Source organism: Bombina bombina, chromosome 4, assembly GCF_027579735.1.
Source record: "Bombina bombina isolate aBomBom1 chromosome 4, aBomBom1.pri, whole genome shotgun sequence".
Lineage (NCBI taxonomy): Eukaryota > Metazoa > Chordata > Amphibia > Anura > Bombinatoridae > Bombina > Bombina bombina.
Genome location: NC_069502.1, coordinates 521984142 through 522008209, shown reverse-complemented (window position 1 = coordinate 522008209; position 24068 = coordinate 521984142). Strand labels below are relative to the sequence as shown.

Below are 24068 nucleotides of genomic sequence, written 5' to 3'. Positions count from 1 at the left end.
AAAATTGGGTTCAGTGTCCCTTTAAGGACCAGGGCTATTTTTACATTTCTGCGGTGTTTGTGTTTAGCTGTAATTTTCTTACTCATTTACTGTACCAGCACATATTATATACAATTTTTCATGCCATTAAATGGACTTTCTAAAGATACCATTATTTTCATCATATCTTATAATTTACTATAAAAAAATTATAAAATGATGAAAAAAAAAAACAAAAAAAACCCTTTTTTTTTTACTTTGACCCCCAAATTCTGTTACACATCTACAACCACCAAAAAACACCCATGCTAAATAGTTTCTAAATTTTGAGTTTAGAAATAGCCAATATCTACATGTTCTTTTCTTTTTTTGCAAGTTATAGGGCAATAAGTACAAGTAGCGCTTTTTTCAAACCATTTCTTTTTTCAAAATTAGCGATAGTTACATTGTAACACTGATATCTGTCTGGAATCCCTGAATATTCCTTGACATGTATATATATATTTTTTAGTGGACAACCCAAAGTATTGATCTAGGCCAATTTTTCACCGCCAAAATGTGATCAAATAAAAAAAAAATTGTTAACTTTTTCACAAACTTTAGGTTTCTCACTGAAATTATTTACAAACAGCTTGTGCTTTTATGGCACAAATGATTGTAAATGTTTCTCTGGGATCCCCTTTGTTCAGAAATAGCAGACATTTATGGCTTTGGCATTACTTTTTGGTAATTAGAAGGCCACTAAATGCCGCTGTGCACCACACTTGTATTATGCCAAGCAGTGAAGGGGTTAATTAGGGAACTTGTAGGGTTAATTTTAGCTTTAGTGTAGAGATCAGCCTCCCACCTGACACATCCAACCCCTAATCCCTCCCTGATCCCACTCAAACAGGTCTCTGCCCTCCCCCACCACACAATTGTCGCTGCATTCTTAAGTACTGGCAGAAAGTCTGCCAGTACTAAAATAAAAAGGCTTTTATATATATATAGCCCCCAACTTCCCTGATCCCCCCCAAACAGCTCTCTAATCCTCCCTCCTCTACCTAATTGCCGCCATCTTGGGTACTGGCAGCTGTTTGCCAGTACCCACTTTGCAATAAATTTGGGCTTTTTTATTTTATATCCCCATCATTTATCCCCCCTCCCTCCCACCCAGATCCCTTTCCCAACCTTTATCCCCCCCCCCCCCCCCTCCCTCTCCCACCTTTACTGTGATCTCATTTGAAGCGCTCCCGCGCATTACCGGCAGAGATCCCCGCTGGACCGAAAGACAGGATCAGCTTCCCACCCGCCTCCCTTCTATGGCTCCCACCCACCAACACTCGGCACCACGGCTGTGCGATGCATAAAGGGCCACAGAGTGGCCCTCTCTGCATCAACAACTCTGCAAATCTATTTCTGCAGTGCCCCACTCATGGGGCATGCAGAAATAGTGCAATCTCTCTTTTTTGAGCGAGATCGCGGTAGAGGGAAGCCCAGAACTATTCAACAACTAACAAGAGAGGCTGTGCCAGCCTATTCTTGAGAAAGACTGCATATATAGCACTTAAGGGGTTAAATGTACATAATAATATCCAAAAAGAGATACTGTATAGATAGTCAGACACGTGATGTGCAGTACTGACTAGGATTGACGACTAATGAAGGTTAAAAAATAACTTATATTAGAAGCGTAATTTAAAATTGGAAAAAACACACATTAAAAACACACTTAGGAGCCTATAGAAATGTATGATAACTATTGATTAACAGGAGCTGGATACATCAGGACTTAACCCACTCTGTTAAAGGTATCATGTGGTATTAACATGCAAAGTCAAGAATACCTTATTATTATTATAAAATAAAGCGAGTTAGTACTTCCTGCTGGCAATATGGGCCTTCTAAGCTTACTCACCTCAAGGGTGGTAACTGGTGCGTATAAGGTTATATCAAAGAGTATAGGGTAATATAAGGACTGTTGAAATCAATGTGTTAGCGTTAGTACACGTATGATTGAATGTAATGTTTAGTGTCACTGTACCAATTTTTACCCATAACTGGTTGAAAAACCAACCGTTGTTTTTAACTTAAATCATAAGGCTATCCTACTACTTAAGCCATAAATGAAATTAGGCTTCAATAGTATACCTTGCTTTCATTATACATTAGTAGGGAAATGCTGAGGATACAAAGCATTGGCTGTATATTACCCATTCTCATTTAGTCCCTGAATATATCAGTATCCTCAAAGGTATTCTTGACTTTGCATGTTAATACCACATGATACCTTTAACAGAGTGGGTTAAGTCCTGATGTATCCAGCTCCTGTTAATCAATAATTATCATACATTTCTATAGGCTCCTAAGTGTGTTTTTAATGTGTGTTTTTTCCAATTTTAAATTGCGCTTCTAATAAAAGTTATTTTTTAACCTCCATTAGTCGTCAATCCTAGTCAGTACTGCACATCACGTGTCTGACTATCTATACAGTATCTCTCTTGTTAGTTGTTGAATTGTCCTTTCACTACATTGCACCTAACTTTCCTATTTACATTTAAAGTGACAGAGTTCACATATCATATTAGGAATAATAGGGGTAGAATAATTATCTCTTGTTTCAGTAGTGCCATTGGTTCTTTCCTTCCCCCTTTTCTCGGAAGCCCAGGACTGCAGCGATATGCAGGGTACGTCGCTGGTCCTTAAGGGCATAACGACCAGCATCGTACAGGGTACGGCGCTGGTCGTTATGGGGCTAAATTAACTGGTAGCCCATTTACCTTTATTTTGGCATTTTAAATAGCTAATTTAGCCTGTGTTATCCCAACCAATACTGAAAGTTTCTCTACTGAAGTATAGGCTATTGACAGGCAATGTAAATACAGGCAGTAGAATAAATTACACTCCCAGTAATAAAATGTTAATTTTCCATTGTTCTCTCTAAATACTGAGCTTTGGTTCACATACAGATGTAAGATAAGGAAGTAAGTGTGTGTATACGCAAAGTGATAACATAATGATATTTGATATTACCTGCAAGCTCAACCCATTTTAATAGGTTGTGGTTTAAAAGCACAAAGCCAGCTAATTCATATACACACAAAAAAATGAAAATGCAATTCCTTGTACATTTTATACCTTGCAGCTAGTATAAATAATTGAAAATACATTAAGGGAAAAAACTAATTTACAGTATACTGTCTCTTTAACCCTTCTTCGTTACATGCAATTTGCTCACACACATTATGTCACACATTGCAGAGATCACTTCAGTTGCAGAAAGCTGTGCAGGACAAAAATAGACATTATTTCCACATCCTGCGCTAGCAACCCCCTCTTTTTACCCCCCCCCCCCTCTTACCTCAGAGACGACGTTGCTTGTCTGACAGTTTCTCCGCCTCCATTATCTTGAATTGCCGTGCCCTCAATTCATTTTGCAACTTTGTAAGCAACTTAAAAACGACAGTCATCACCAGAATTTTTGTTGTTTAAAAAGAAAGATAATCCCTTTATTACCCATTCCCCAGTTTTGCATAACCAACACTGTTATAGAAATACACATTTTACCTCTGTGATTACCTTGTATCTAAGCCTCTGCAAACTGCCCCCTTATTTCAGTTATTTTGACAGACTTGCATTTTAGCCAATCAGTGCTCACTCCAGGGTAACTTCACGTGCGTGAGCTCAATGCTATCTATATGAAACACATGAACTAACACCCTCTAGTGGTCAAAATGCATTCAGATTAGAGGCAGTCTTCAAGGTCTAAGAAATTAGCATATGAACTTCCTAGGTTTATCTTTCAACTAAGAATACCAAGAGAACACAGCAAAATTGGTGATAAAGGTAAATTGGAAAGTTGTTTAAAAATACATTCCCTATTTAAATCATAAAAGTTTTTTTTGGATTTGACTGTCCCTTTAAATAAATTTACTGCTTTTTCCTCCGTCGCCATTCCACTTTCACCACTTCTATTTTCAGGTCACCTGCAATATCTCAAATACAATATCTTTCTCATTCATACATTTAATAGTTAATAGATGTATTATTGCGGACAGTTTTTTTTTTTTAATACTTATTGCTAGCGATTCCGAAAATGACAGGGTGGTGAAAGAATCCACCCACCTAGATGCAGCCAAAGAGGCAACATTCTTTTGGCTGCCTCGCGCTGCCAACATTCCTTTGAAGATGCGTGCGCAACTGGCGACAGATGCTTTACAAACACAATTATAGTATAGATCTGGGTCCTTTTATTTCAATATGTCCCCAATCTGATAATTCTATAGAAAATTCTGTCAGCTCATTAAAGGAACACTGAACCCAAATTTTTTATTTCATTATTCAGCTAGAGCATGCAATTTTAAGCAACTTTCTAATTTATTCCTATTATCAATTTTTCTTCATTCTCTTGCTATCTTTATTTGGAAAGGCAGGAATGAAAGCTTTGGAGCCGGCCTATTTTTTGTTAGTAACCTGAATAGGGCTTGCTGATTGGTGCCTGCATTTAGCCATCCAATCAGCAAGCGCAACCCAGGTTCTCAACCTAAAATGGGCCGGCTCCAAAGATTTTATTCCTGCTTTTTCAAATAAAGGTAGAGAACACAGAAAAATTGATAATAGAAGTAAATTAGAAAGCTGCTTAAAATTGCATGCTCTATCTGAATCATGAAAGAAAAAAATTGGGTTTAGTATCCCTTTAAATGTTAAGTTATCATCTTTCATGTCAAAGATTGATGATAACATTAATTCCCTTATGGCTGTCATTAAAGGGACATGAAACCCAATTTTTTTTCTTTCGTGATTTAGAAAGAGCATGCCATTTTAGACAACTTTCTAATTTACTTCTATTATCTAATTTGCTTAATTCTCTTGATATCACTTGCTGAAAAGCATATCTAGATATGCTCAGTAGCTGCTGATTGGTTGCTGCACATAGAGGCCTTGTGTGATTGGCTCACACATGTGCATTGCTATTTCTTCAACAAAGGATATCTAAAGAATTGAGCAAATTAGACAATAGAAGTAAATTGGAAAGTTGTTTAAAATTGCATGCCCTATCTGAATCATGAAAGTTTAATTTTGACTAGACTGTCCCTTTTAATGCTGAACAAAATTGACCAACAAAATGTAAAGCCAAGACTAAACATGTAACCCCTTCTTCCCCCATTTTAAGTAAAAAAAGGCCTTTAAGTTTGTCACAACCAGATATCCCTGCGTCAAAGGGACATTATACACTAGATTTTTCTTTGCATAAATGTTTTGTAGCTAATAAATTTATATAGCACATCTGGGTGTGTTTTTCTAAAAAATGTATAGTTTTGCTTATTTTTAAATAACATTGTGCAGATTTTCAGACTCCTAGTGCTGCAGAATCTGTTGGTGCTCTACAAATAACGATAATAAAAAATAAAGACTTTAAACTGCTTCTGTTTGTATAATAGGTCTTTTCATATGTAGGGCTGTGGGGAGGTTCTGCTATCCCTTTCAGTGGGTGTCCCAGGTTTATCTCATTAACTGTGTTAAATTGTGTGCTTCTGATTTTATTACAAGACCAGAGACTCATATTTTGCATTACTTTCAATTTACTGCTCTGACACCTTTTTAAATTATACAGTGAAAACATTAGTAAACATAAAACAATAGAGAAAACAAATAACTATTTAATAACTACCTAGCTAAAATAAATACAAATTTACCTGTAAAATAAATCCTAACCTAAGTTACAATTACACCTAACACTACACTATCATTAAATTTATTAAATAAATTAATCCTATTTAAAACTAAATACTTACCTGTAAAATAAACCCTAATATAGCTACAATATAACTAATAGTTACATTGTAGCTATTTTAGGATTTATATTTATTTTACAGGCAACTTTGTATTTATTTTAACTAGGTACAATAGCTATTAAATAATTATTTACTATTTAATAGCTACCTAGTTAAAATAATTACAAAATTACCTGTAAAATAAATCCTAACCTAAGTTACAATTAAACCTAACACTACACTATCATTAAATAAATTAACTACAAGTACCTACAATTAAATAAACTAAACTCAAGTACAAAAACCCCCCCACTAAATTACAAAAAATATTACAAGAATTTTAAACTAATTCACCTAATCTAAGCCCCCTAATAAAATAACAAAGCCCCCCAAAATAAAAAAAATGCCTTACCCTATACTAAATTACAAAAGTTAACAGCTCAATTACCTTACCAGCCCTTAAAAGGGCCTTTTGCCGGGCATGCCCCAAAGAAAACAGCTCTTTTGCCTGTAAAAAAAAACACAATACCACCCCCCAACATTACAACCCACCACCCACATACCCCTACTCTAACCCAAACCCCCCTTAAATAAACCTAACACTAAGCCCCTGAAGATCTCCCTACCTTGAGTCGTGTTCACCCAGCCGGGCCGAAGTCTTCATCCGATGGGGCAGAAGAGGACATCCAGACCGGCAGAAGTCTTCATCCAAGCGGGGCAAGAAGAGGTCTTCCATCCATCAGAAAAGTACAAAAACAAACAAACACTAAATTTCCAAAAGTAAAAACATATTACAAGAATTTTAAACTAATTACACCTAATCTAAGCCCCCTAATAAAATAACAAAGCCCCCCAAAATAAAAAAAATGCCCTACCCTATACTAAATTACAAAAGATAACAGCTCTATTACCTTACCAGCCCTTAAAAAGGCCTTTTGCGGGGCATGCCCCAAAGAAAACTGCTCTTTTGCCTGTAAAAAAAACACAATACCACCCCCCAACATTACAACCCACCACCCACATACCCCTACTCTAACCGAAACCGAACAAAATAAATTTACTATAATTAAATAAATTAATCCTATTTAAAACTAAATACTTACCTGTAAAATAAACCCTAATAGAGCTACAAAATAACTAATAGTTACATTGTAGCTATTTTAGGATTTATATTTATTTTACAGGCAACTTTGTATTTATTTTAACTAGGTACAATAGCTATTAAATAGTTATTTACTATTTAATAGCTACCTAGTTAAAAAAAAATTACAAAATTACCTGTAAAATAAATCCTAACCTAAGTTACAATTAAACCTAACACTACACTATTATTAAATAAATTAACTACAAGTACCTACAATTAAATACAATTAAATAAACTAAACTAAAGTACAAAAAACAAACACTAAATTACAAAAAATAAAAAAATATTACAAGAATTTTAAACTAATTACACCTAATCTAAGCCCCCTAATAAAATAACAAAGCCCCCCAAAATAAAAAAATGCCCTACCCTATACTAATTTACAAAAGTTAACATCTCTATTACCTTACCAGCCCTTAAAAGGGCCTTTTGCGGGGCATGCCCCAAAGAAAACAGCTCTTTTGCCTGTAAAAAAAACCCACAATACCACCCCCCAACATTACAACCCATCACCCACATACCCCTACTCTAACCCAAACCCCCCTTAAATAAACCTAACACTAAGCCCCTGAAGATCTTCCTACCTTGAGTCGTGTTCACCCAGCCGGGCCGAAGTCTTCATCCGATGGGGCAGAAGAGGACATCCAGACCGGCAGAAGTCTTCATCCAAGCGGGCAAGAAGAGGTCTTGCATCCATCAGAAGTCTTCATCCAAGTGGCATCTTCTATCTTCATCCATCCGGAGCGGAGCGGCAGCATCCTAAAGACATCCGACGTGGAGCATCCTCTTCTTTCTTGATCCGTCGACTAAATGACAGTACCTTTAAGTGACGTCATCCAAGATGGCGTCCCTTGAATTCCGATTGGCTGTTTCGATCAGCCAATAGAATGCAAGGTCAATCTGATTGGCTGATTGGATCAGCCAATCGGATTGAACTTGAATCTGATTGGCTGATTGAATCAGCCAATCAGATTTTTCCTACCTTAATTCCGATTGGCTGATAGAATCCTATCAGCCAATCGGAAATCAAGGGACGCCATCTTGGATGACGTCACTTAAAGGTACCGTCATTTAGTCGTCGGATCAAGAAAGAAGAGGATGCTCCGCGTCGGATGTCTTCAGGATGCTCCGCTCCGGATGGATGAAGATAGAAGATGCCGTCTGGATGAAGACTTCTGATGGATGGAAGACCTCTTCTGGCCCTGCTTGGATGAAGACCCTTAGGTTTATTTAAGGGGGGTTTGGGTTAGAGTTGGGGTATGTGGGTGGTGGGTTGTAATGTTGGGGGGTGGTATTGTGTGTTTTTTTTACAGGCAAAAGAGCAGATTTCTTTGGGGCATGCCCCGCAAAAGGCTCTTTTAAGGGCTGGTAAGGTAATAGAGCTGTTAACTTTTGTAATTTAGTATTTGGTAGGGCATTTTTTTATTTTGGGGGGCTTTGTTATTTTAGTAGGGGGCTTAGATTAGGTGTAATTAGTTTAAAATTCTTGTAATAACTTTTTATTTTTTGTAATTTAGTGTTTGTTAGTTTTTTGCACTTTAGTTTAGTTTATTTAATTGTATTTAATTGTAGGTACTTGTAGTTAATTTATTTAATTTATTTAATGATAGTGTAGTGTTAGGTTTAATTGTAACTTAGGTTAGGATTTATTTTACGGGTAATTTTGTAATTATTTTAACTAGGTAGCTATTAAATAGTAAATAACTATTTAATAGCTATTGTACCTAGTTAAAATAAATACAAAGTTGCCTGTAAAATAAATATAAATCCTAAAATAGCTACAATGTAACTATTAGTTATATTGTAGCTATATTAGGGTTTATTTTACAGGTAAGTATTTAGTTTTAAATAGGATTAATTTATTTAATTAATTTAATGATAGTGTAGTGTTAGGTGTAATTGTAACTTAGGTTAGGATTTATTTTACAGGTAAATTTGTATTTATTTTAGCTAGGTAGTTATTAAATAGTTATTAACTATTTAATGGTATTGGCAAATTTTGTGAGCAGCGCTAATTTAAATAAGTAAAAACAAGTAAAAACAAAACAGTCTTACTGCTCTGTTGCCTCCTGGTTATCTGGAGGGAAAGACACAAACAAGTGTAGACGCATAGAATGGATTCCCAGTGTTATTTCATACGCTCCCAAACAGTCCAACTGCCGCCTCTCTCTGTCCCTGTGTGTTTCTCCCCACACCGGAAGTAGAAAAAGTAGCCAATCGATCTGAGTAGAAGAGAGTAGCGCAAGAGGACACGATTCAAGGCAGTTTTATTAACAGATAACACAGTACAATACAAGTACTACTTACAAACAGTAAGTGCAATCAGACATTTCACAAATTATGTTGTGAACATATGGGGTCTCAGTCCGCCAATCCAGATCACCACAGCTAGCCGATAGTTCTGACAGGGGATGTTCTGCTCCCGAATTCAGCCTCCAGCAGCAGGGCACCTTCTTTGACAGCAGACTTGACCAGTGTAGCTCAACGCGTTTCCCCCGGAGTACGCCCGGGCTTTTTCAAGAGCAGAAACTCTTGAAAAAGCCTGTGCGTACTCCGGGGGAAACGTGTTGAGCTACACTGGTCAAGTCTGCTGTCAAAGAAGGTGCCCTGCTGCTGGAGGCTGAATTCGGGAGCAGAACATCCCCTGTCAGAACTATCGGCTAGCTGTGGTGATCTGGATTGGCGGACTGAGACCCCATATGTTCACAACATAATTTGTGAAATGTCTGATTGCACTTACTGTTTGTAAGTAGTACTTGTATTGTACTGTGTTATCTGTTAATAAAACTGCCTTGAATCGTGTCCTCTTGCGCTACTCTCTTCTACTCAGATCGATTGGCTATTAACTATTTAATAACTATTGTACCTAGTTAAAATAAATGCAAAGTTGCCTGTAAAATAAATATAAATCCTAAAATAGCTACAATGTAACTATTAGTTATATTGTAGCTATATTAGGGTTTATTTTACAGGTAACTATTTAGTTTTAAATAGGATTAATTTATTTAATTATAGTAAATTTATTTCGTTTTATTTAAATTATATTTGAGTTAGGGGGGTGTTAGGGTTAGGGTTAGACTTAGGTTTAGGGGTTAATAACTTTATTATAGTAGCGGCGATGTTGGGGGCGGGAGATTAGGGGTTAATAATTGTAGGTAGGTGGCGGCGATGTTAATGAGGGCAGATTAGGGGTTAATAAAATTTATTATAGTGTTTGCGAGGCGGGAGTGCGGCGGTTTAGGGGTTAATACATTTATTATAGTAGCGGCGAGGTCCGGTCGGCAGATTAGGGGTTAATACTTGTAGTTAGGTGGGGGGGGGCAGATTAGGGGTTAATGAAATTTATTATAGTGTTTGCGAGGAGGGAGTGCGGCGGTTTAGGGGTTAATACATTTATTATAGTAGCGGCGAGGTCCGGTCGGCAGATTAGGGGTTAATAAATGTAGTTAGGTTGCGGCGACGCTGGGGGGGGGCAGATTAGGGGTTAATAACTATAATATAGGGGTCGGCGATGTTAGGGACAGCAGTTTAGGGGTTAATAGCTATAATGTAGGTGGCGGCGGTGTCCGGTCGACAGATTAGGGGTTAATACTTGTAGTTAGGTTGCGGCGACATTGGGGGGGGGGCAGATTAGGGGTTAATAAAATGTATTATAGGGTTTGCAAGGCGGGAGTGTGGCGGTTTAGGGGTTTATACATTTATTATAGTAGCGGCGAGGTCCGCTCGGCAGATTAGGGGTTAATAAATGTAGTTAGGTTGCGGCGACGTTGGGGGGGCAGATTAGGGGTTAATAAATATAATATAGGGGTCGGCGGTGTTAGGGGCAGCAGATTAGGGGTACATAGGTATAATGTAGGTGGCGGCGGTGTCCGGAGCGGCAGATTAGGGGTTAATAAGATAATGCAGGTCTCAGCGATAGCGGGGGCGGCAGATTAGGGGTTAATAAGTGTTAGATTAGGGGTGTTTAGACTTGGGGTTCATGTTAGGGTGTTAGGTGCAGACTTAGTGTTTCCCCATAGGAAACAATGGGGCTGCGTTAAGAGCTGAACGCTGCTTTTTTGCAGGTGTTAGGTTTTTTTTCAGCCGAAACTGCCCTATTGTTTCCTATGGGGGAATGCCGAATTTTACCGAGCTAATGCGGATTTATTCGGAGATACGGCAGCTAATTCGGTTTCATTCAGTAGATTCGGAAGTATTTTAATTCGGAAATTCGAATCGATCCGAATCTCCGAATTTACCGAATTTCCGAATAAATCCGAAATGAATCGCACATGTCTAATCTCTTTTTGTTTTTCTCTTTTACTCTTTTTATGTGTTTGTATTATTATTTCCTGTTATATTCTCTCTTACATGCTCGTTTTATCTTTTTGTGGGAATTATATTTTCCCTTCTTTCTCTTAAACGTTTTTACAGTCCCTTACCTGTCCCTGCTATTCGTTGGTTAGCTGCTTTCATTAGGACCGAGTTTTTCTGTTTCAACTCAGTTTCCATTTTCGCCATTTTGTTTTGCCCTTTTCCCGCCCCTTTTCCCCGCCTCCTCCCTCATAGCCTGAGGTGAGCTGTGAGGTTGAGCCTTTCTTCCCCTGGGTGGAGTTGAAATTTAATACGGTTTCTCTGCAGGATATGTTAATCACGCCAATAGCCTATTCAGCAACATTGTAAGCTTAAAGGGACAGTCAAGTCCAAAAAAAACTTTCATTATTCAAATAGGGCATGCAATTTTAAACAACTTTCCAATTTACTTTTATCAACATTTTTGCTTTGTTCTCTTGGTATTCTAGTTGAAAGCAAACCTAGGAAGGCACATATGATAATTTATAAGCCCTTGAAGGCCACCTCTATTTTATTTACTTTTCACAGCAGGGGAGAGCTAGCTCTTGTAGGCCATATAGATAGCATTGTGATCACGCCCGTGGCTAGTGGCAGACACTGCACTAATTGGCTAAAATGCAAGTCAATAGATAAGAACTAAAAGTCATGTGATTAGGGGCGGTCAGAAGATGCTTAGATACAAGTTAGTCACAGTTAGTCAAGTAAAAAGTGTATTCATATAACAGTGTTGGTTTTGCAAAACTGGGGAATGGGTAATAAAGGGATTATCTTTCTTTTTAAACAACAAAAGTTCTGGTGTTGACTGTCCCTTTAAAGTTTTTCTCTGTGGGGTATTTATTTCTGACTTTTCTAGAAGCACTTTTATTTTCTACCTCTGTGTGTCACTATTTCTTCATATTTACAGATTGACAACGTTTGTTCAAATCTTACAATAATGTTGTGCTGCTTTATTTTAATACTGCTATATATTTTAAAATTTAATCCCCAAAATTTTTATCTTTTAAAAATAAAAAATAAATAAAAAATAAACTGTGCTTTTATTTTTCCCCATTTTTTTTTCTGTGGTCTCAAGATGTCTCATGAGGAGTCAATTAATCCTGACCCCTCTTTGCAAAATATTATGGCATCTATGCAGTCCTTTATGAGAAAGATGGACAACAAAATGAATAGTTTTATTGCTAATTTTCAGTCAGATCCTCCTAAAATACATAAAAATACATAAAAAACACACTTCTAAAACTAAACATCTTCCCCCTTCTTATATTGAAAAAGATGCTGATAGTCTGCTTCAGACAGACAATCCTCATAGCTTATTACCAATAAGCACCTATACTGTTAGCCGGCAGTCATCTGGCCCCAGAACTTCTGAATGTGTTGAGAGTCACAATTCAGAGGGTACTTTTCCTGATGCTTATTCTAAAAGAACTGGTCTAAAAAGACAAGCATCAAAATTTTTACAAACTCTCAAAATCTTTCCCCCTCTTCCGGTGAGGGGGAATTTTCAGATGAATATAAATATAACAATTGTCAATCCTCTGATAATGATTCAGATTATTCTGATTTCAACAACTTTATTAAATTTAAAAGACGTAAAAAATCTTTGCCTGTTAATGATTCAGAAATAGTTTTTCGATTCCCTTGGTAAACCTAGATTTAATCCAGAGGAGGTTAAGCATCCCAGATCCTCAGAGTGGTTTCCCTCCTCAGGTGTTGCAGAATATATTAATTTTTATTTAAGACATCCCTTATTGCAAGAAGTTCGTAGTAAACTTTGTGCCGAATGTCCTCGCCCCTCCCTCCCAGGTAACTCCTCTGTCACTCCTGACATTGACCCCCACATTTTAAAATTCCTGGGTTCTCCTGGATCTAGCATTAAACGAGGATCTGACAAATTACTTAAGTCTTGTCAAGACAAGCTTTTAGATATTTCTGGCCCCTTGTCAAAGTTATTTGAGTTGGCTGAGGATTCTGTTTTAAATAATTCTACAATTGATCCTCAAATCATCATAGAGTATATTCAAAGAGCCTTTGTTTTATTAGGCAATGCCAATACTGCTATAGCTTGCAAACGCAGAAGGTCCATCTACAGACCCCAATGGCCTTCTCTTCAGAGAGGTGTATCTCAAAAAACTCAGTGACTACACTAAAAATTTTTCTAGTTTATCTAAAACTAAAGCCACTGTAAAGACCCTCTACCAAAATCCACGCCCCCTTTTTGATAGGGCCTGAAAAAGAAGGGGTCGTTTTTCCGGCCGTCAACCCTTCATCTCTAGACCCCAATTTTATCAGCAGCAGTTTCAGCAGCAACAACAATTTGTCTCTCTCTTCTTCCCCACAAGAACCCGCTTCTGTCCCAGAGGTGCAAGATCAAGAGGTCGCTTTAGAACCCCTTCAGGTAATTTCTATTCTTCCCCCGTTTTCTCTTTTTTTCCCTAAAAAAGATGGGTGGTCGACTGGCTCATTTTCTTCCAAATTGGTCTCTAATAACTTCAGACCCCTGGATTCTTCAGACTGTCTCTGGAGTCCTAATAGATTTTATTTTCTTTCCCATCCAAATTGTTCCTCGTCCAATTTTATTTTCAAGTTCAGATTGTCAAGCAATAGATTCAGAGATTTCCTCTCTAATTTCAAAACAAGCTGTCGAACTCGTTTTTGTAGACAAAGACAGCTACATAAGTAATATTTTCTTAGGCCTAGATTTAGAGTTTGGCGGTAGCCGTGAAAACCAGCGTTAGAGGCTCACTTTACAGCCGCGACTTTTCCATACCGCAGATCCCCTTACGTCAATTGCGTATCCTATCTTTTCAATGGGATCTTTCTGACTCCGGTATTTAGAGTCGTGTCTGAAGTGAGCGTTAGAATTCTAACGACAAAACTCCAGCCGCAGAAAAAAGTCAGTAGTTAAGAGCTTTCTGGGCTAACGCCGGTTTATAAAGCTCTTAACTACTGTGCTCTAAAGTACACTAACACCCATAAACTACCTATGTACCCCTAAACCGAGGTCCCCCCACATCGCCGCCACTCGATTAAATTTTTTTAACCCCTAATCTGCCGACCGCCACCTACGTTATACTTATGTACCCCTAATCTGCTGCCCCTAACACCGCTGACCCCTATATTATATTTATTAACCCCTAACCTGCCCCCCACAACGTCGCCGCCAGCTACCTACAATAATTAACCCCTAATCTGCCGACCGCAAAGAGCCGCCACCTACGTTATCCTTATGTACCCCTAATCTGCTGCCCCTAACACCGCCGACCCCTATATTTATTAACCCCTAATCTGCCCCCCACAACGTCGCCGCCAGCTACCTACAATAATTAACCCCTAATCTGACGACCGCAAAGAGCCGCCACCTACGTTATCCTTATGTACCCCTAATCTGCTGCCCCTAACACCGCCGGCCCCTATATTATATTTATTAACCCCTAATCTGCCCCCCTCAACGTCGCCTCCACCTGCCTACACTTATTAACCCCTAATCTTCCGACCGAATCTCGCCGCTACTGTAATAAATGGATTAACCCCTAAAGCTAAGTCTAACCCTAACACTAACACCCCCCTAAGTTAAATATAATTTAAATCTAACGAAATAAATTAACTCTTATTAAATAAATTATTCCTATTTAAAGCTAAATACTTACCTGTAAAATAAACCCTAATATAGCTACAATATAAATTATAATTATATTATAGCTATTTTAGGATTAATATTTATTTTACAGGCAACTTTGTAATTATTTTAACCAGGTACAATAGCTATTAAATAGTTAAGAATTATTTAATAGTTACCTAGTTAAAATAATTACAAAATTACCTGTAAAATAAATCCTAACCTAAGTTACAATTAAACCTAACACTACACTATCAATAAATAAATTAAATAAACTACCTTCAATTATCTACAATAAAACCTAACACTACACTATCAATAAATTAATTAAATAAAATACCTGCAATTATCTACAATTAAACCTAACACTACACTATCAATAAATTAATTAAATACAATTCCTACAAATAAATACAATTAAATAAACTAACTAAAGTACAAAAAATAAAAAAGAACTAAGTTACAAAAAATAAAAAAATTATTTACAAACATTAGAAATAAATTACAACAATTTTAAACTAATTACACCTACTCTAAGCCCCCTAATAAAATAACAAAGACCCCCAAAATAAAAAAAATGCCCTACCCTATTCGAAATTACAAAAGTTCAAAGCTCTTTTACCTTACCAGCCCTGAACAGGGCCTTTTGCGGGGCATGCCCCAAAGAATTCAGCTCTTTTGCCTGTAAAAAAAAACATACAATACTCCCCCCCCCAAAATTACAACCCACCACCCACATACCCCTAATCTAACCCAAACCCCCCTTAAATAAACCTAACACTAAGCCCCTGAAGATCTTCCTACCTTGTGTTCACCTCGCCGGGTTCACCGATCGGTCCAGAAGAGGGTCCGAAGTGTTCATCCAAGCCCAAGCGGGGGGCTGAAGAGTGACGTCCATCCTCGGGCTGAAGTCTGGATCCAAGCGGCGGCTGAAGAAATCCATCATCGGGATGAAGTCGGAAGTCCATCATCGGGATGAAGTCTTCTATCAAGACGCATCTTCAATCTTCTTTCTTCCGGAGCGGAGCGGAGCCATCTTCTTCCCAGCGGACGCGGATCCAACCTCTTCAAGCGACGCCTACTAGCCGAATGACGGTTCCTTTAAGGGACGTCATCCAAGATGGCGTCTCTCGAATTCCGATTGGCTGATAGGATTCCATCAGCCAATCAGAATCAAGTTCAATCCGATTGGCTTATCCAATCAGCCAATCAGATTGAGCTCGCATTCTATTGGCTGTTCCGATCAGCCAATAGAATGCAAGCTCAATCTGATTGGCTGATCGGATCCAGCAGCCCCATTGTTTTCTATGGGGGAATCGTGCACAAGCACGTTTTTGAAGCTGGCCGCGTCCGTAAGCAACTCTGGTATTGAGAGTTGAAGTTGCGTTAAATATGCTCTACGCTCCTTTTTTGAAGCCTAACGCAGCCATTCTGTGAACTCTCAATACCAGAGTTATTTAAAAGGTGCGGCCAGAAAAAAAACAGTGTTAGCTACGCGGGTCGTTACCGACAAAACTCTAAATCTAGCCGTTAGTAAAAAAGAAAAATGGCTAATTTCGACCAGTCATCAATCTGAAAACTCTAAATCATTATGTAACTTATCAACATTTCAAGATGGAGGGTATCCATCTTCCGAGGGACTCTCTACTGGACAAGGATTGGCTTGTTCGATTAGACCTCAAGGATGCATACCTTACCGTTCCTATACATTCTTCCCACAGGAGAATTCTTAGCTTCTTCTGGAACTAAACTCTTTGGCAATTCACCTGCCTTCCATTCGGCCTTTCATCCGCTCCGTGGATATTCACGAAAATTCTGAAACCAGTCATAGCCTGGCTAAGATTCAGAGGAATACGCCTGATAGTTTATCTGGATGACATTCTTATCATGAATCAAGTCTCCTCCACTCTTCTTCTTCATTTGAACATCACTTGTTCCCTTCTGGAGAATTTGTGATTCATAATCAACAAAGAAAAATCCTCCCTTCTCCGTCTCAATCCATTGTTTTCTTGGGATTTCAAATCAACACTTTAGAATCCACCTTAAGTGTCTCATTAGAGAAATTGAAGAACATCAAGAAGGAGATTTTCTCTCTTTTTAAGAAAACTTGCTTTCCTCTTCGCTTATTAGCCCATATCATCGGTCTACTTTCCTCTTCCATTCAAGCCATCTTTCCAGCCCCTCTACATTATCGGGCTCTTCAACGCTTGAAAATATCTCACCTTCAAAGAGGTTTTTCTTATCAGCTTGGGATTTCCTTATCCCCAGAAGCCAAAGAGGAGCTCATCTGGTGGATTCAAAACATAGAGGCATGGAACGGCTAAGCAATATTCAGTTCTGTTCCAGATTTTGTCATAGAATCAGATGCAAGCAACTCTGGCTGGGGAGCGCGTTGCGGTTCCACAATCACAGGTGGCAAATGGACCCTTCTAGAATCCAATCTTCATATCAACTGCAAAGAACTTCTGGCGGGATCCTTTGCAATTCAGAGTTTTCTCAAGTCCAACCTTCCTACTTCGGTTCTTCTTTGCATGGACAACCTTTCGGCAGTTCGATATCTAAATTGTTTAGGAGGCACAAAATCAAAACCTCTTTCAGATCTTACAAAAAATTTCATTCACTTTTGCCTCGACAAGAATATTTCTATTTCTGCGGAATTTATTCCAGGTCTATCCAATCAGGCTGCAGGTTGGGGTTCTCGCTATTTGAAGGACTCCAGCGATTGGAAATTGGACAGGAGTATTTTCCTAAAGATTTCTTCTCTCAGGGGCCCTTTCCTTCTCGACCTTTTTGCCTCTCATTCCAATTTTGAAGTCAGACCCTTTTTTCAGCTGGGGACCGGACCCAGACGCCTCTGCCGTGGATGCTTTCCTTCAAGTGTGGCCCCCTTCAGGAGCTTACACTTTCCCCCCTTTTTCTATGATTGCTCGGACTCTGGCTTATATCCGCAGGAACCCGATATCTCTTCTCCTGATCACCATCCCAGCCTTGGTACCCTTCTCTTCTGGAACTCTCTTTCCTTCCTCCCCTACTTATTCCTTCCTTCCCTCATCTCCTTCAGATCCCCTGGGATTCCCTCATCCCCTGTTGCTTTCCAAATCTCTATCTCTTGTTGCTTGGATGCTTTCAGGGGATCTTGGTCTCTCTATGGACTTTTGGACCGAGCTTGATCTTTATTACAAGACTCTTGGGCTCCTGGAACCAAAAGATGTTATCTCTCAGCTTGGTCCAAGTGGTCTGGCTGGTGTGTCCAGAGGGACTTGGATCCCTTTTCAGCTCCTTTGAATTTCATTTTAGATTATTTCTCTTTTCTTTTTGACACAGGTCTTGCCTATAGATCTATCAATATAGCATGTTCGGCTATCTCTGCTGGTCACGTTCTTATTAATAATACCCCTGTTGGGAAAATCCATCAGGTCTGCAGACTTCTCAAAGCAATTCGTATCCAAAAACCTCAGACTTCTAAATACTCTTTCTTTTGGGATGTAGATTTGGTTTTGTCCTTTCTTAGAAATTGGCCTTCTAATGGTCTTCTTTCTTTCAAACAGCTGTCAGCTAAACTTGCCACTCTTCTCTGTCTTCTCTCTTTTCGCAGAGATTCTGATGTTCGGGCCATTGATATTAATTCTCAAATGTTTTCTCCTTTTGGTGTCACCTTTATCCTTCCTAAAAGAACTAACTGTCTTTCTCAATCTATATGTTATCCTTATTTCTCTTATCATCCTAAATTGTGTGTTGTCCTTTGTCTTGTATTTGTCTCGTACTCAACCTTTACGTCTTGCTTCTTCTTCTCAACTTCTCATCTCTTTTGTTTCCCCTTTCAAACCTGTCTCCTCTACTTCTATTGCCAGGTGGGTAAAATGGATTATGCTTCTTTTTGGTGTGGAAGAATCTTTCTCAGCTCACTCCGTTCATGGAGCTTCTGCCTCTAAAGCCTTTTTAAAATCCTCTTCCCTCCAAGATATTTTAAATGCAGCTGACTGGTCTTCAGACTCCACCTTTAGACAATTTTATTTTAAACCTATTAATAACGCTGCTTTTTCTTTAATTTCATGATCATTTTTTGCTTTAAACTAGCAAAATATGAGTCTCTGGTCTTGTAATAAAATTCTGATTATTCTAGCTTTAGTGTAGCTATAATCTAGATTATATTAAAGACACAGAGACAAATATTTTCCCACCCTGCCAATCTTTCTGTTCCCTCCCAGTATTAAAATGGTATTTGATTTGTTTATTAATATATATTTTTATTTACAGCATCCACCTCTCAAAACGTCTCCTTCAACTGATTTGGATTTTCCTATCACTCCTCGAAATCTACGTCAACTGTTCAAAATTCTCCTTCAGCGTAGACAGATTCACAGAATAATCCTCTCCTGCTTCAACCTCAAGTTTCTCCATCCTGTATTCAGAATTATTTAGATTTTCTGTTATTGGTTGTTCATGTTCCAGTTGTTATGGTGCTGTAATATGTTCCTTCCTTCTTTAATGTCCTTTTTACCTATTCGCATCAAACAAGAAAGAGGAGGTATTGGTGCACTCTGGACTGTTTATGGACATTATGAGTATGCTGATTGGCTGATATCATCTTCTACATCCATGGCTTTGTCCTTATTGGTTCTTTTGTTTTCTCTATTGTTTCACATGTTTTATGTTTACTAATGTTTTCACTGTATACTTTAAAATGCTGTCAGAGCAGTAAATTGAAAGTAATGCAAAATATTCGTCTCTGTGTCTTTAATAAAATCTAGATTATAGCTACACTAAAGCTAGGATAATCGGAATTATGTTTTTATGTTGATTTTTTTTTTTTTTTTTTAGATTTTGCATATACAATCTTCAATAATCAAACTGTCAAGGTATTTGAGATATTATTAAATAATATATAGAAGTATATTTATCTTTATTTAATAAATCTGTGGATGTGCACATGGTCTGTAGACAAAGGGTTGTTTCTAAGAAATCTCCCACACTCATTATGTAAAATTATGCTGAACACACAGGGGGAGACAATGGAACATTTGGCCTGCCAAATTTTAGAACAGTCACTTAGAGGAATGTTGGGGGAAGTAATTTTGACATAGAACAGGACACAGGCAAATATATGGATTTCCTCCAAGGAAAATGCCGATCCGTCTGAAGAAATGTGAGAGATACAAACATTCTTCAAAGAACTGATAATTAGCACAAATTTATTTGAGTGGATCATGCTGTGTGAGTAATAACCCTGGGAAATACCAGATGTGGTGATTAAAATAACACAGAGAAAACAAAGACAGATGCTGAGATCTACATAGACAGGATTCACTTGGAATACAGTACAATACTGAATTAAAAATAAGCTATTATTCACATATAAATGCCAGGATACCGATAAAATTGTAATGCATTTTAAGCTACTAATTAGCAGTATTAAATTGCCTTGATATAATAAAATGTTAATAATATAACATATTTGGTATCAGAATAATAAAAAAAAAATAACCTAATATTAACCATCTGTAATTGGGGTTATATATGATTAATGCAGAGAGTGTAATCTGATTAAATAACCATTTTATGAAAAAAAAAAAAATTAACTTGCTTAAAAATGTCAGAAATGCTGTATTGTATTGCTATGTTGTACTGTATGCTGCCACCTGGTGTTATGTTGCGAGAACTACAGCCAGAAGGTTCTTTCTGGCTGTTAAAAATGAAATTTCCAAGGGCCAATCCGATTTAGACTTCCCAGATAACCAATGGGAAGGTCAGCTCCCGTAGTGCCACCCACATGATGTCATCAATGATTATATAATGGGAGTGTTGAATGCACAAGAGAGAGTTGTCTGTAACTTGTTGAAAATTAGTGATCTGATTTTGGCTGCGATATACCTGAAAAAAAAAAAAGTTCACTTCAGCAAGGAGCTTAAAACTTATCCTTGATTTGTGCAAAAACCTTCTTTCAAATGAGATGACCTAAAGACCGCTACGAATTGGTTCAAAATTGGTGAAGTATATTGTATTTTAAATTGGTAGTTATAAGCCTAGGTATTGTTCAAATCTGTGTCTGAATTGGCTAAGTAACTCATCTATACAAGTTCTGATATTGTCGGTTAATTTTGTATTAGGATAAATTGCAGTTAAATAGCAGAATATATATTTTATCCTATTGTTTTATAAACACTGTTTAGAATTGTATTGCTTGGATGTTAAAGGTTTTTAGTCCCATTGTGTTAAATAAATAAGGCAGAATTGTGAAGGTATATTGTTCTGGGTTTTGTAAGAAGAATAGCATATCTTAAGAGTTGGTTTTAACGCATATAAACTTTTATTTAGTTTCCTTTTACTGCAAATATAGTTCAATATGTTTATGGATATTAACTAAATAAAAGAATTCAGATATTTATATTAATTTTATGGTCTAGTAGGTGCATGGTTGATAAGGGTTTCTATTTCTTTGTATTGTGTTTATAACCCTGCCATAAACTTATATATATTATTTGGATAGCACTACTAAGATTTTCATAAATATACTGACATAATAATTGGAGGCACTTTTTCTGAGATTTATTAATATCCATCATAATTGATATAATATATTTGTAAGTAAATAGAAATTATTATAAAAGAGAAAAAAATCATATTTCGATATTAATATTTTGAAGATATATTTTTTTTTTTTGAAAAGTTGAAATATTAATTTTCATATTTCGAGATTGACATTAACATCTTGAAATATTATTAAAGATTAATTTTGAAAAATTAATAAAAATATTAATTTTTCATATTTCAAAATTGGTCAAAAATATTAATTTTTCATATTTTCAAAGTAAATCAAAAATATTAATTTTTCATATTTCGGAATATTAATTTTTCATATTTCAAAATTAATAATATTTTTTTGAAATATAAAATTTTTCCTTCTCTCTTTTTATTGGCAAAAATTGTATTAGCGTTTTAGTTTAACTAAGTACTAAACCAATATAATAATGTCTGTAGCCAGAAGTGACTCATTTAATTCTATACATAGCAATGAAATTGGTCCCATAACCATACCTATTACTAAAGGTCAGGTCCTTAAGAAAGATATCTTAAGTTACCTTAAAGGGAAGTTTAATATTGCGGGTGAATTAAATGATTTTATGGATATGCTTGAAACTAGGGCTAAAAATATTACCATTAATAATAATATGTGGAATGAAGAGAATGAATTCTTCCAGGAATTATTAATGATTAATCAATGCAAAGCTCCCATAAAGCGAGACGAACTAATACTAAAATCCTGGCCCCTTTTAATATGCATAATTGACGAAATGTCGTTTTGTGTCACAGACAAACGATTGCAAATACAGGAGCTAGAAAATAGTATTCGTTCCTCGCGCAGACGCGAAGAGGGTTTAAAAATAGCCAAAAATAAAATGGATGAATTTGCCCAAAACCTAGCCACCTTAGATAAGCACAATATGGACTTAATCGCGCAGATACAAGATTTAAATAAACAGCTTGCGCAAAGCCAGAGAGAATTAAGCGATTTAAAAAGGTCATATCACCATAATGAAAACCCCTATATTAGCAATGAGAATAATACAGATAATGCTAACTCCTTTAGCGAACGCGTCAGGGACGAGGTACGAAAATATATAGAACAACATAGACAAATGACCCCTAACGGGTCAGAAGTAGATTTCCCAAATAGACAATCCCCTCAGGATGTAAATCCAGAGGACAGCTGTAGCGCAGCTGATGCGGGGGAGGGAAACTCTAACAGAGAATCCCAAAATAAGTCTGATAAAGTCTATGATTCCCATAAAATAATCACTTTCGTACAACGCGCAGTACCTATATTCTCCAATAAGGGAACAACATCTGTAATTGATCATTTACAGGCTTTTGAAAATGCGTTAGCTATAATGAATGTTACAAGTGAGAAATTGAAAATTGAATTTCTACCTTGGGTATTTGACAGTAAGCATCACAAATTCTTTGCCTCACTAAAGGATATGAATATTCATTCCTGGAATGGGGTAAAACAACAATGCAGAAAAGAATTCGGGCAATATTGCACTAAAACTGCCGCGAAGATAGCGGTATATGGTTTAAAGTGTCGTGCGAATCAGAGTCCAATCGAATTCCTTTCTGTATTGAAAAATGCGTACAGTATGGCTGAAGATAATCCCAAATTTGACGGCTCAGAATTTGTAAATTTATTTTTTGAAGCACTGCCTACACCCATCAAAATTAACTTAGCTAGAGATTTTGATGAGGACTGCTCATTGGAATGGCTGATCAAAGAGAGTACAAAATTATACTCTATTCAGCAGTCCAGTGAGCAGGGGGTTAAAAAGGAATCAAAACCCAAAATTGTAGCAGAAACTAGGGTGTCACCTAAACCCCTCAATTTGGAGTCTAACAAGAGAACTTATGCAGAGGTGGCCAGTCAAAACAGGCCATCTCCACAGAGGTTTAATTCTGCCCCTCCCCCTACACAGGTTGAGGCGCAGGGAGACTATAACCAAAGTGGGGGACATAATCAGGTGAATAATTACTCACAAAGAGAATACTCACCAAATAATTGGTATCCGCGCAAGGGTAGATACAATAGACGGCGAAGATATTCTCAGGGTAACCAGACACCCCAGGTATATAATGCTTCCCAAAATATTAATACTGAACAAGCTGAACCCCAGGGGCAACCACGCCAGAATAGAAATAGTGGCCCTGATTCTGAGGGAACCCAATGGTCCAGGAATCAGTACAATGGGGCACCAAGAGATAGGCCCAGGGGTAGAGGTAACTTGTACAATCAGGTAGATATGCTGTTTACCCAATTAAATCGGTTGAGCGAACAAATCGCTAATATGAGTCAAAAATCTACGGCTCAGCAACCGAACAATACTTTTTTAGGGGTACAGCCAGTGGTCAGCAGTGGACCACAGGCACAGTCATAAATACTGCAGTATCACCTGAAGGGGAGGGGAGAGATATACAAAATGTAGTAATAAATATCAATGATACTAATCATGTTATCTCCCCACAGACCGGAAACGGACAAATTAGCTGTGACAATGAGCGACATCAGCCGGAAAAAGTTAACAAATCTCTTCCTTTGCAGCTCTCTCTTAACCTTGTTTCCACAGATGCAGTACAAAAGAATCCAGCCGACCCTGTCATAGAGGAAATAGGTAGGTATGAAGCTTCTTCTGCATCGGAAAGCATGGCAAACTCAGGTAATACGTGGCAAAGCCCACAAATGTATGAGAATGCA

At 37.4% G+C, this 24068-nt stretch overlaps 1 long non-coding RNA gene across 1 annotated transcript; it reads left to right on the top strand.

Moving 5' to 3' along the window:
- Positions 1-12618: 12618 nt before the first annotated feature.
- On the top strand, positions 12619-19544 carry LOC128655461 (uncharacterized). Its single transcript, XR_008401810.1, has 2 exons — positions 12619-13603; positions 19082-19544. It is a non-coding gene; the product is annotated as an uncharacterized LOC128655461 (long non-coding RNA).
- Positions 19545-24068: the final 4524 nt, after the last annotated feature.